We start from the raw sequence: 13652 nt of genomic DNA, 5'->3' as shown, positions 1-13652 counted from the left end.
CGCACCTGTGACAACATCTGTCTACAACAGACAAGTGTTGCTACATCTTGAGCAACACCTGTCCACTGTGTGCCAGGAATTTCAATTGGCATCAGAGCAGGCACCCTGTTCTGAATTTTAGGGTGAGCTCCAGGGAAATCGTTTCTGGCAAGGATGGACAAAGAAGGAGGTTTTGTTACCAGACCACCTCTCTTGGTTGGCGCTTCAAACTATGACTATTGGAAGTCCCGCATGATGGCCTTCCTAAAACAAATTGATAGCAAGACATGGAAGGCAATTCTGAGAGGATGGACTCCACCTGTGAAGATGGACAAAGATGGTAAACCAACTCTTGAGTTGAAATCTGCTGAAGAATGGTCCAAAGAAGAAGATGAGCTTGCTCTTGCAAACTCAAAAGCATTGTATGCCCTATATAATGGTGTTGACAAGCACATATTCAGACTCATCAAAAAGTGTGTCTGTGCTAAGGAAGCTTGGACAATTCTTGAGACTGTTCATGAAGGTACCTCTAAAGTGAAGCTGTCTAAGCTACAACTCCTAACAACTAAGTTTGAGAATCTGAGAATGAATGATGATGAAACCATTCAGGATTTTCACATGACCATACTTGATTTTGACAATCAATTTGATGCCTTGGGTGAAAAGATACCTGAAGAAAAGCTGGTAAGAAAAATGCTCAGGTCTCTACCTAAGAAGTTTGACATGAAAGTCACAGCTATAGAAGAAGCAAAGGATATCACAGATATGAAGCTAGATGAACTGGTTGGTTCACTACAAACCTATGAGGTAGCCACAAATGAAAAGATGGATAAGAAAAACAAAAGTATTGCTTTTGTTTCAAATGCTGAGGAAGAAGATCAACTGAGTGACACAGAATCTGAACAAAGCATCTCTGATGCAATGGTTCTTTTGGGAAAACAATTTAATAAGGTACTAAAGAGAATGGACAAACGCACTAAGACAGGTGCAGCTGACATTGGTCGCAACACTTACAGGAATTTCAGAAAACCTGTAACAGATGAGAAATCAGCTCCAAATAAAGGTGTTCAATGTCATGAATGTGAAGGGTTTGGTCACATTAGAAGTGAATGTGGAACCTTTCTGAAGAAACAAAAGAAGGGGTTAACTGTAACTTGGTCAGATGAAGATTCTGAAGGAGAAGCCGATACTGCAAAAGCTATACATGTGTTGACAAGTGTTTGCACATCTGACACTGAATCATGTGAAGAAGAACTAACCTTTGATGAACTTGCTGAATCATATAAAAAGCTGTGTCTGAAGAGTGCAGAAGTCTGCAGAGTCTCTGAAGAGCAAAAAGAGACAATCACTAAGTTGCAAACTGAGAAAGCTGCTAATTCGTCAAGAGTCTCTGAATTTAGTACTAAATGGGAAGATAGTTTAAAGATCATTGAGGAACAGAAGGCAACTATCATCAACTTAGAAGCTGACAAGATCAAACAACTGACTGAGATAGCCCATCTGAATGAAGAGGTAACTGAATTAAACTCTCATCTTGAGAATTTAAAAAGGCATGTTCTTAGGCTATTCAAAGGAAGTGATCTAGATGAAATTCTGGAAACTTTGCCTGCTCCTAGTAGATCCAAAACAGGCATTGGGTATGAATACAAAAATGTCAATAGGATTATGGATTACAACAAAGAAGGGAAATTTTTGCCTGAGTTGAGTAAACAACCGTCTCCAAAAATGCATGACAGGATGTCGCCACACCTGTCTCCTAGACAGCAGAGACAAGTGTTGCCACATATGGCACCACATCAGCAAAGATGGCAGAGACCTAGGTTTATACCTAGACCAAGAAGCAGGTACCATTCATGGAGATGTCATCACTGTGGAAGAAAGGGGCACATAAGGCCTTATTGCTACAAACTGTATGGTTATCCAAGTGAAATTCCACAAAAACCTGATCAATCCATCACTAAAACAAAGATGGAATGGAAGCAAAAAGATGATGCAACCAATACCAAGGAGTATACAGCTGAAAGCAGTGGGAAAGGTTTGATTGCCCATACGTCTCTCAGAGCCTCATCAAAAGAAGATTGGTACTTTGATAGTGGTTGTTCTAGACACATGACTGGTGTTGAAAAATATTTAAAAGAAGTAAAATCCTATGCCACAAGTTTTGTGACATTTGGAGATGGAGCAAAGGGGGAAATCAGAGGTATTGGAAGACTGATTGACCATGGTCTACCAAAACTTGAAAATGTTCTCCTTGTAAAAGGACTAACTGCCAATCTAATCAGTATAAGCCAACTATGTGATCAAGGCATGAAAGTCAACTTTACAAAAAATGAATGTCTGGTCAGCAATGATGAAGGAGACATCCTTATGAGGGGTGTTAGATCAAAAGACAACTGCTACTTGTGGATCCCTCTTGAAGAAGGTAATGTATCTACATGTCTCTTAACTAAAAATGAAGAGGTTAAGCTATGGCATCAAAAATTAGGACACCTTAACCTGAAGAGCATGAAGAGAGTCATATCAGAGGAAGCTGTCAGAGGACTACCAATCTTACAGATACAGGAAGGCAATATCTGTGGTGAATGTCAGATTGGGAAGCAAACCAAAGTGTCGCACCAAAAGTTGCAACACTTGTCCACCTCTAGAGTTCTTGAGTTACTACATATGGATCTGATGGGGCCCATACAAGTTGAGAGTCTTGGAGGTAAGAAATATGTTCTTGTTATTGTTGATGACTTCTCTAGGTATACTTGGGTGAATTTCATTAGGGAAAAATCTGAGACTTTTGAAGAATTCAAAAATCTCTGTGTACAACTTCAAAAAGAGAAAGACTGTGGTATTGTAAGAATCAGAAGTGACCATGGTAAGGAATTTGAAAACTCTAAATTTGCTGATTTTTGTGCTGCTGAAGGAATAATTCATGAATTCTCTTCACCAATTACACCTCAACAAAATGGTGTGGTTGAAAGAAAGAATAGAACATTACAGGAATCTGCTAGAGTAATGTTGCATGCCAAAAATGTTCCTTACAAATTCTGGGCTGAAGCCATGAATACAGCATGCTACATTCACAATAGAGTAACATTAAGGAAAGGTACTGCTACAACATTGTATGAACTATGGAAGAATAGGAAGCCTACTGTGAAGTACTTCCATGTGTTTGGGTCAAAATGTTATATTTTGGCAGATAGAGAACCTAGGAGAAAATTGGATCCCAAAAGTGATGAAGGGATATTTTTAGGTTACTCAACCAACAGCAGAGCGTACAGGGTTTTTAACTCCAGAACAAGAACTATGATGGAATCAATTAATGTTGTAGTTGATGATAGTGATACAACAAGTGGAGATCCAGCTGAAGAGACAGATGTCATAACACCTGTCCCAACACCTGATGATGATCAATCTGAACCTGAACCTGATCAACATTCTGAATCTACTACAGAGGTTCCTAGACCAAACAAGGGACCATCTACTAGAACACAGAAGAATCATCCTCTGGAACTTGTCATTGGAAATCCAAATCAAGGAATTGCAACAAGAAGATCAAAAGAAGCAATCTCCAATTCATGCTTCATATCAAAGATTGAACCAAAGAATGTTAAAGAAGCTTTGACTGATGAATACTGGATCAATGCTATGCAGGATGAACTAACTCAGTTCAAAAGAAGTGAGGTATGGGATCTAGTACCTAGACCAAATGGTATAAATGTTATTGGTACAAAGTGGGTGTACAAGAACAAAACTGATGAAAATGGTGATATTACAAGAAATAAAGCCAGACTTGTAGCTCAAGGATACACCCAGATAGAAGGAGTAGATTTTGATGAGACTTTTGCTCCAGTTGCTCGCTTGGAGTCCATAAGATTACTCTTGGCTGTGGCATGCATTTTGAAATTCAAGCTATATCAAATGGATGTAAAAAGTGCATTCCTAAATGGCTATCTAAATGAAGAGGTATATGTTGAGCAACCAAAAGGGTTTGTAGATCCAAGCTTTCCTAACCATGTTTACAAACTAAAGAAAGCACTTTATGGATTGAAACAAGCCCCTAGAGCATGGTATGAAAGATTGACTGAATTTCTTGTCAGCCATGGATACAAGAAGGGTGGTAATGATAAAACCCTGTTTGTAAGAGAAGAAAAAGGGAAGCTAATGATAGCTCAGATATATGTGGATGATATTGTATTTGGTGGAATGTCGCGACAAATGGTGGAACACTTTGTGCATCAAATGCAATCTGAATTTGAAATGAGTCTTGTAGGTGAGCTAACTTATTTTTTAGGTCTTCAGGTCAAACAAATGGAAGACACCATATTTATCTCTCAAGAAAAATATGCAAGAAACATTGTGAAGAAATTTGGAATGGAGGGTGGTAGTCACAAAAGGACACCTGCACCTACACATTTGAAGCTTACCAAAGATGAAAAAGGGGTTGATGTGGATCAAAGTCTCTACAGAAGTATGATTGGGAGCTTACTATATCTCACAGCTAGCAGGCCTGATATCATGTTTGCAGTTGGTGTTTGTGCTAGATACCAATCTGAACCCAAGATGAGTCATCTGACTCAAGTAAAGAGGATCTTCAAATATGTCAATGGCACATGTGGCTATGGAATTCTATACACTCATGGCAATGATTCTACCTTAATTGGATATTGTGATGCAGATTGGGCTGGAAGTGCTGATGATAGAAAGAGCACCTCTGGTGCATGTTTCTTCTTGGGAAACAATCTAGTATCTTGGTTTAGTAAGAAGCAAAATAGTGTGTCTCTATCAACAGCTGAGGCAGAATATATAGCAGCTGGGAGTAGTTGCTCTCAATTGTTATGGATGAGACAAATGTTGAGGGAGTATAGTGTGGAGCAAGATGTCATGACACTTTACTGTGACAATCTGAGTGCTATAAACATTTCTAAAAATCCTATTCAACATAGTAGGACTAAGCACATTGATATACGCCATCATTTTATAAGGGATTCTGAAGAAGTGGCTCCTCTGAAAGCCACAGATAATGAAATCTGCAAGGTCCTCACTGGAGGAAGAGTTAAGGTATGGCCAAGCAAGGCTAAGTTGTCTGCAACTTCCCTCTCTCCATTTTATGCTGTTTTGAATAGGATAGCTGCACACAACTGGGTCCCTACAACCCATTCAGGTGATGTGGCCAGAGGATTGGGAAAGTTCATATATGCTGTGGGTACAAAGGCAAAATTTGATTATGGGTCATATTTCTTTCAAGAAACTTTAAGTCATGCTTTAACATATGCTGTTGAGAAGCCAGTTGCTCTTCCCACTCTGCTATGCAATATTATACTTGAACAACATCCAGACATACTAAGAAGTTCTGATGTTCCTTGCAAAAGGAAAGGGGTGTTGGTGATTGAGCAGAGGCTGCTGGATGGGACAAATGCTGCAGCAGGTGTTGGCACATCTGTCCAGACTGGTGTTCTTTCTAGGAAGCAGATGATTGCTGATCTGACTGAGACCAGCAGAGCCCTTGAGGCCAGGAAGCTGAAAATAGACCGTGTAATTGAGGCACTCAAGGCTGAGGAAGCTGCTGAGATGGCTGAGGGTGAGCCAAATGGACAAGAAAGAGAAGAGGCTAGTGAGTCTGAGGATGGTTCTGAGGATGTGATGGAGGACTCTGATGAAAGTTCTTCACTCTGATTTCTGATGTTTCCTTATATTTGTTTCTGATGTACTTTTGGTGTTTCTTTTGTTATTCCTTTGTGGGCAAGGCCCTAAATTTCTAGCACCTGTGTGTGCTCTATGGTCTGTAATAACTGCACACTGATATTCTCTATGCTCTGGTACACTATAATTTCCTATTCATAATGTTTGTCTAAATTGTGGCTAAAAAGGGGGAGTAGTGTGTGTGTGACAAGTGTGTGAACAGATGTTCCCACATCTGGTGACTGTTTTTGTGCTAGTGTTTGTATGCTCGTATTGAGGGGGAGTGTGAGTAATATGCATGTACTGAGGGGGAGTAGTGAATATTCTTTCTCTATCTGATGTGTGTATGCATGAATTCAGGGGGAGTGTGAGTGATATTATCCCTTGATCGCCTGAATATGTTTGATGACAAATGTTGTGCCAAGTGTTATGGCACCTGACTGTTGAGTCCACTATCCACTATGACTGAGAATTTATTTTTCTCAGATGTTTATGGGAATTTATTTTTCCCTGTTGTTCTTATGTTGAAGAAATGCGCTTTACACTCTTAGGAGTTTATTTCTCCTACTTCTAAGCATCTACTATTGGGAGTTTATTTCTCCCTTGTGTTGTTCCATGAGGCTAGTTGTTTTATTCCGCTGTTGCATTGCCTCTGATACTACTTAACTCTTCTGGAAGTAGTTTTTATTATGTGTTACCTTCTTTCCTAGTTGTGTGATCATGTTGACTCGAAGGAAAGGTAATACTGTATCTCTCTATATACTGGTCTAATATTGTTTTAGCCAAAATTTGCCAAAGGGGGAGATTGTTGGGTTTTTGTATGATTGGCTACATTTTGCAAAAACATATTTTAGCCAAGTGTTGAGACAAGTGTGCTGACCCCAAGTGTTGTGACAAATGTTGTTACACTTTGGAACAACACCTGACTCTGTTCTGCGCGCGCCAGCTGGATGTTATTATTTTCTACTCAATCTTTTGAAGATCTGTTTGAAGAATTTGTTCAAGGTTTCTTACAGAAGAAGGCGCACGTGTTTAATGTGATTCATGAGGCAGCTAAACCCTAGTTTTATTTTCCAAAGGAATTATATTTTTGGAAAATATATTTTTGCGGTTTCAAAAATATAACTATTGGTTTCAAAAATATATCACTACTGCCGCAATTCTAGAAGCCCTAATTTTGTCTTGAAGCCCAAGTCGTTCTACTACTATAAATACGAAGGCAAGCATATGGTTTCAAGCATCTAAAATCGAGTCTTACAAAGCGTGTGTTTTTAGGATTTTAGAGTGTTAATTGTGAGCCTATCTTGTGTCTCATTGATGCAAGCTTAGGACCTGAGTGTTATTGAGTTGTAAGTGTGAACTTCTCCTAAGCTTTGAAGTACGGAGATTGTTCTATTGTGTTGTGTGGTTTACTCGCAAGCTTTTAAGCAAGAGTGAATCCTAGTTTTTAGGAGTGTGTCTCCAATCGTTGTAATCGTCTGAGTTGAATAGCAGCGCTGTCTGTGTTGCTAAGGTAGGAATTGGGACGGGGTCTCATATCTAGGAGTTCCTAGGTAGAAGGGTCATTGGGTAGTGATTAAGTGAGAAGTTGTAAACGGGTGAGTTTAGCTTCGAAGTAATACTGCTGATAGTGGACTTCATTCCTGGATTGGTATCCCCCAGAGTAGGCTTTAGGCTGAACTGGGTTAACAACTCTTGTGTGTTATTTACTTTACTGTTTGTATCGTTTTATGTTATTTACTCTGTTCATAGACAAGTGTTGGCGCACCTGTGACAACATCTGTCTACAACAGACAAGTGTTGCTACATCTTGAGCAACACCTGTCCACTGTGTGCCAGGAATTTCAAGATCCCTTGCCACCTGCAGACGCTACCTATGTCGAAGTCTATGACTGCAACATGGTTGAAGTGATAGACGCTGCTGCTCCAATCAAGGCTGTGCCTGAAGAGGAGTATGAAAAGAGGGTACGTGAGGTGTACCCCAATGCTGAGGAAGAATTGGTGGACTTCCTAAATAGGTGCAAGCTGAAGAATGCTGAAGTGATGCTTTGCCCTAGATGCAGTGCTGTGTGCGACAAAGAGGCTACTGCAGGCCTTCAAAGTGTTGTACCTTATGCTGAAAACAAGAGAAAATGGCCAAAATCTAGGCCAAATCAGAAAGCTTGGCCTTACAAAGGAGCCAACTGGGGAAAGCCTATTACCAAAGGCCTTTCGATCCAGCAAAGGCTAGGCCCCCAAAACACTTTCAAACCATCTGGGAGAGTGATCAGTGCATTTTGGCACATATTTTCTAGTATTATAATTTAGCATATTAGTAGTCTTTCTACAATAATATCGAGTTTTTATTATGTTTCTAAGTTTTGGGTCACAATTGAGCCTTAATGAATTTATTTGACCAATTTTCGTATTTAATGACATATTGATCCTTCTCAGTATGCAGGTCATAACTTGAGCTACGAGTATCGGATTGATGTGTGCGAATATGCTTTGGAAAGACAAGAGAAAGAGCTACAACTTTCATGTTAAGGCCAGAACCCAGTTCGGAGCGCAACGCAGTCAAATATTTACGTTTATGTTCCAGACTTTATGAAAATAATGTAATTTCGGGTCAAACTTATGTTTTTCGACCCGTAGCTTTTTAAGCCCAATTTTCTATGAGTACTTAAGCAAAAACACAGCTAGGGTTTGATTATTCTGATTTCACGCAAAAAAATAGAAAAGAAAGGCTGCTACATTCTCATGGAGAACTAGCAACCCTAGGTTGATCCATTGGTATACGGGAACATCGTTCATGACTTCTTGAGGTTCAATTCTTAATAGTAATTCAGTTTATTTATTTATTGTCTTCTCTTATCAATTCATGCTCTTTATTTATTTATGAAACTCGAATATAGTGATGCTTAATCTCTATTTTGAGTTATATATTGTGAGACTTTTCGGATTGATTCATCGCTTGTATGACTAGTTCGAATAGGAATTGATATAGGTTTTTTCGCGCTTAGCAAAAAAGGGTTGGTCGAAATCTGTCATGATACAAACCGTGTTCTAAGTGACGCTTGTTCACTACTCATGGTTAGTTGAACACATTCCTTGCTTAATCGAATGAATTCGTATAAACTGTTTATCGCTTGTATAATCGGTCTTATAAACCAACCAAGGCATGAATATATAAACAATATTTTATGTGAACCGAGGATAGAATCATAACGAAGTTTTCCTAAAACCAATGGATTGATCGTCTTTTTATCAATTGAATTTCTAATACTCTTTCGATCTAAACAAACCCAAAACCCCATATTTAATTGTGTTATTCATTGTTCTTATTTTTACTAATTATTAAATTAGAGGTCCTTGTGAGACGACCAAGGTTAACTACCTTGTTACTACTTTTCTTAATTAAAACTTATTTTGATCACGAAACGACAGTGATCAAATTGGCGCCGTTGCCGGGGACCTCTGATTAGGATTAGTAAAATTTAGAACTAACTAACGTTACTAACACTTTTTGTTTTGTGAGTTTTTGTTGTGTTTCAGGTTCTGACGTTGAATTTTGCGGTGAAGCTGAAAAATAATTAATTTTCGGTTGATATCTCAGATTGATCCGAAATTTGGTCCACAAATCCGAAAAAAATCAAGGAACAAAACTTTCGTATCTTTGATACGAAAATTGAGGCTGAAATTGCGAAATTCCTTCGTTTAGACCACGTTTTATTTTTTTTGAATTTTCCATACATTTAAAAAAATCCCAAAAAATTATATTTAGATTTGTTTGATTTTTAGAGATTTTAGGTGTTATTTTAATTTTTTTTTTTAGATTTTTTTGATTCGTTTTTTATTTTTCTCTTCATTTTATTTAGACAAAAAAAAAACAATAAAAAATGGGAGATTCATCGGACCAGTTGGCTTATATCATAAATTGCTTGGATGCAAGAAAACAACAATCTTGCTATCAAAATTATATTCCAACTGTGATGTGTACTATTTGTTCTTCGAATTTTCATATTAGTGATGATTGTCCTACATTTTTAGATACTTTTTGTGGTGAGACGCAATTTGTAGGTAATTTTCAAGGACAATACTATCAAGAACAAAATTCATATCCTGCTGAGCAGCCTATTTGGTCATATCCACAGTTTCAGCAAATTGATTCATTGGTGGTTGAGCCACAACCTAGTTTGGAAGAATTGATAAAGCAGATGGCTGAACATAATAAGCAAATGGATGAATGGATGCAATCCTCTCTTCAAAGTTTAGCAGTCCAAGTTGAGCAAATAGTCTCCAATGCCCATCTAATTCAAGAGAAGAAGATGTTGCATGATGATGTACAACCTGCTGCACTCTTAGAGGTAATGCAATGTGATACAAGTGTTGATGAAACTCCAGGTGAGCCCATTGAAACAATACTTGTTTCTGTTGATGAACACAAAATAAGCAACATAAATTCAAGTGAATGCATGGAAGAGATCACACCACAAAATTCCTTCGAATCTGTTATAGATGAATTATATACTTCGCTTGAAATCGATAAGTCTTTTGAAATTTTTGCTTCTAAATGTGATGTTTGTAATGTTTGTTGTGAGATCAATGCAGCCATTGTAAGTGAAGAAATTTTGATGCCGACAACCACTTATGCAGAAATTCAAAAGAATTCAATAACAATTGAATTTGACACTACAAGTGTGGATGTTAGCCGCAAGCAACCATTGCCCATAGCGGAAAAATTGTTGATGGAACCTCTGATTAAGCCACGCAACATGCAGTTGTTCTTCACTATTTATGCATCTCTTCCACCTATTTTATCCAACTCACCAGTTAACTGTGGATTTTGTGATTCCCGTGCTTTTGTTATTGCAGGTCCACCATATACATTGGCTATTCCTCCTAAGCCACCAGATTTTTTACTAAAGGGCAAGTCCACTTGCCACTTGCTTCTTCCTGTTACGTGTATTCGTAGTGTGGAACGACCTCCTCCAAAACCACCAGACATGAAAGCTACACCTTAGCCCTCGGGTGTGTTCCTTCCTTTTCTTTATGCTTATTGTTATACATTGCGGACAATGTCTGTTTTAAGTGTGGGGGGGACATTTATTTATTTTATTTTTTTGTCAATTAAAAAAAAAATAGTAATAATAAAATAAAAAATAAATTTAGCATGCATGCAATTGTTATGAGTAGTTACATGTTTTAGAACTAGAGCAATATAGCTGTAGGATTGGTGAAATTTTTGGAAATTCTCGTTTTCATACTTGATATGATGATCTTTGCACCTTAATGCACAATTGCTGAAAAACTTGCAAACTTAGTAGTGGCTTGATAAATCTTTAAAATACACAGTCATCAGCTAAGTTGTCTGAGTATAGAATACAATAAAGAGGTATGATTAGGACTAAGTTTGGGGGAAAACTTAATTACTTGATTGTAGGATCATGGCTAGATTAAATGATGGGATACTACACAGAAAAAAATAAAAAAAATAAAAATAGAATAAGTTCCTGTGCCCGAAACTGGAGGAACAATAATGAATATGTTGAGTTCCTGTGCCTAAAACTGGAGGAACAAATGCTGTGTAGGGTGCTCTATTCAGAGTAACAGGTTGGACTCATTACAAGTGAGATCCCGTCAGGTGAAAAGGTAGAGTAGCACCTAAAGCATAACTAAAATGAACTTAAGTGGTATCCCAGCGTATAAAAGTCAAAAAGCCTGTGAGAACAAGAAAAGAATAGCTTTCCCTCAAGCTGAAATCTAAACTCAAACTCTGAGTTGTAGGAAAGAAAATGTAGCTTAGTATCCTGACTGTGTATTTTCAAGAAGGATCATGTCATGACTCTGGTTGAAAAGTAATAGGCAGTACACACACACACGCAGGGTTATCATTGACAGCTGATATACAAGAGTTATGTCAATCTTTGAAATACAGTCCATGGTTGGAAGCTTGAATCCTAGAATTTGTTGATTGCTTGTGATGATTGTAGCATGCTTTGTTCTAGAGTTTTGCTCAGGAGAGCAAAAGAATAAGTGTGGGGGAATTTGATCAGTGCATTTTGGCACATATTTTCTAGTATTATAATTTAGCATATTAGTAGTCTTTCTACAATAATATCGAGTTTTTATTATGTTTCTAAGTTTTGGGTCACAATTGAGCCTTAATGAATTTATTTGACCAATTTTCGTATTTAATGACATATTGATCCTTCTCAGTATGCAGGTCATAACTTGAGCTACGAGTATCGGATTGATGTGTGCGAATATGCTTTGGAAAGACAAGAGAAAGAGCTACAACTTTCATGTTAAGGCCAGAACCCAGTTCGGAGCGCAACGCAGTCAAATATTTACGTTTATGTTCCAGACTTTATGAAAATAATGTAATTTCGGGTCAAACTTATGTTTTTCGACCCGTAGCTTTTTAAGCCCAATTTTCTATGAGTACTTAAGCAAAAACACAGCTAGGGTTTGATTATTCTGATTTCACGCAAAAAAATAGAAAAGAAAGGCTGCTACATTCTCATGGAGAACTAGCAACCCTAGGTTGATCCATTGGTATACGGGAACATCGTTCATGACTTCTTGAGGTTCAATTCTTAATAGTAATTCAGTTTATTTATTTATTGTCTTCTCTTATCAATTCATGCTCTTTATTTATTTATGAAACTCGAATATAGTGATGCTTAATCTCTATTTTGAGTTATATATTGTGAGACTTTTCGGATTGATTCATCGCTTGTATGACTAGTTCGAATAGGAATTGATATAGGTTTTTTCGCGCTTAGCAAAAAAGGGTTGGTCGAAATCTGTCATGATACAAACCGTGTTCTAAGTGACGCTTGTTCACTACTCATGGTTAGTTGAACACATTCCTTGCTTAATCGAATGAATTCGTATAAACTGTTTATCGCTTGTATAATCGGTCTTATAAACCAACCAAGGCATGAATATATAAACAATATTTTATGTGAACCGAGGATAGAATCATAACGAAGTTTTCCTAAAACCAATGGATTGATCGTCTTTTTATCAATTGAATTTCTAATACTCTTTCGATCTAAACAAACCCAAAACCCCATATTTAATTGTGTTATTCATTGTTCTTATTTTTACTAATTATTAAATTAGAGGTCCTTGTGAGACGACCAAGGTTAACTACCTTGTTACTACTTTTCTTAATTAAAACTTATTTTGATCACGAAACGACAGTGATCAGAGAGCACCTGTTAACCAATGGGTGAGTGGACAGTACGTCACTTTCAATCGAAGGATGATGGAAAATGGAAGCTCTAGCAATGTTAATGTGAACATTGTATCTGAGCCCAAGGGTTCAAAAGTGGTAGCTGGGAAGGAAAAAGTGAATGCTGCCACTGAAGTCAACAAATACTCTTATAGGAATAACTATAAGGGAAAAAATCCTATGACCCGCACGCAATGGCGAAGGTTCCAGAGGAAACAAAAGTTGACAACAAAAGAGGCTGAGGCTGGGGGCAAGGCTGTAGCAACCCAGAAGGCTGAAAAGGTTGAAATGGCCAAGAGGCCAGTAAAGGAGAGGCTTTCCATAATATTGGAAGAGCCAACAGCTGAAAATGCCCAAGGAGGGGCAGAAGATGAGGATGACATGGAGGATGATGATCTCCTGGGTGAGGGGTCTGATTTTGATGTCATGGTCAATGTGGTGTCCATTCTGCCACTGGAATATGATGTGCCTACTGAAGTCAATGAGCTGGAAGAGGATTTCGAGGCCCTCAATTTGGCTGATCATAAGCCAATGTGTTATTATGTTATGCAAAATGGTTGTGTCGAAGAGCAAAAAGCTGTCTTCGAAAAGCCAGATCTGGGAATGCAGAACCACTTGAAAGCTTTGTTCATTAGGGCAAAAGTCAACAACGTGGGAATCAATAAAGTCTTAGTGGATGGAGGAGCTGTGGTGAATATCATGCCTCACTTCATGTTGAAGAAATTAGGTCTTTATGACACAGACCTTCATTCCCACAATGTGGTGTTGGCCAACTATGAAG

This window comes from Trifolium pratense, linkage group LG7 (genome assembly GCF_020283565.1).
Source record: "Trifolium pratense cultivar HEN17-A07 linkage group LG7, ARS_RC_1.1, whole genome shotgun sequence".
Lineage (NCBI taxonomy): Eukaryota > Viridiplantae > Streptophyta > Magnoliopsida > Fabales > Fabaceae > Trifolium > Trifolium pratense.
Note: the sequence above shows the minus strand (reverse complement) of the source record.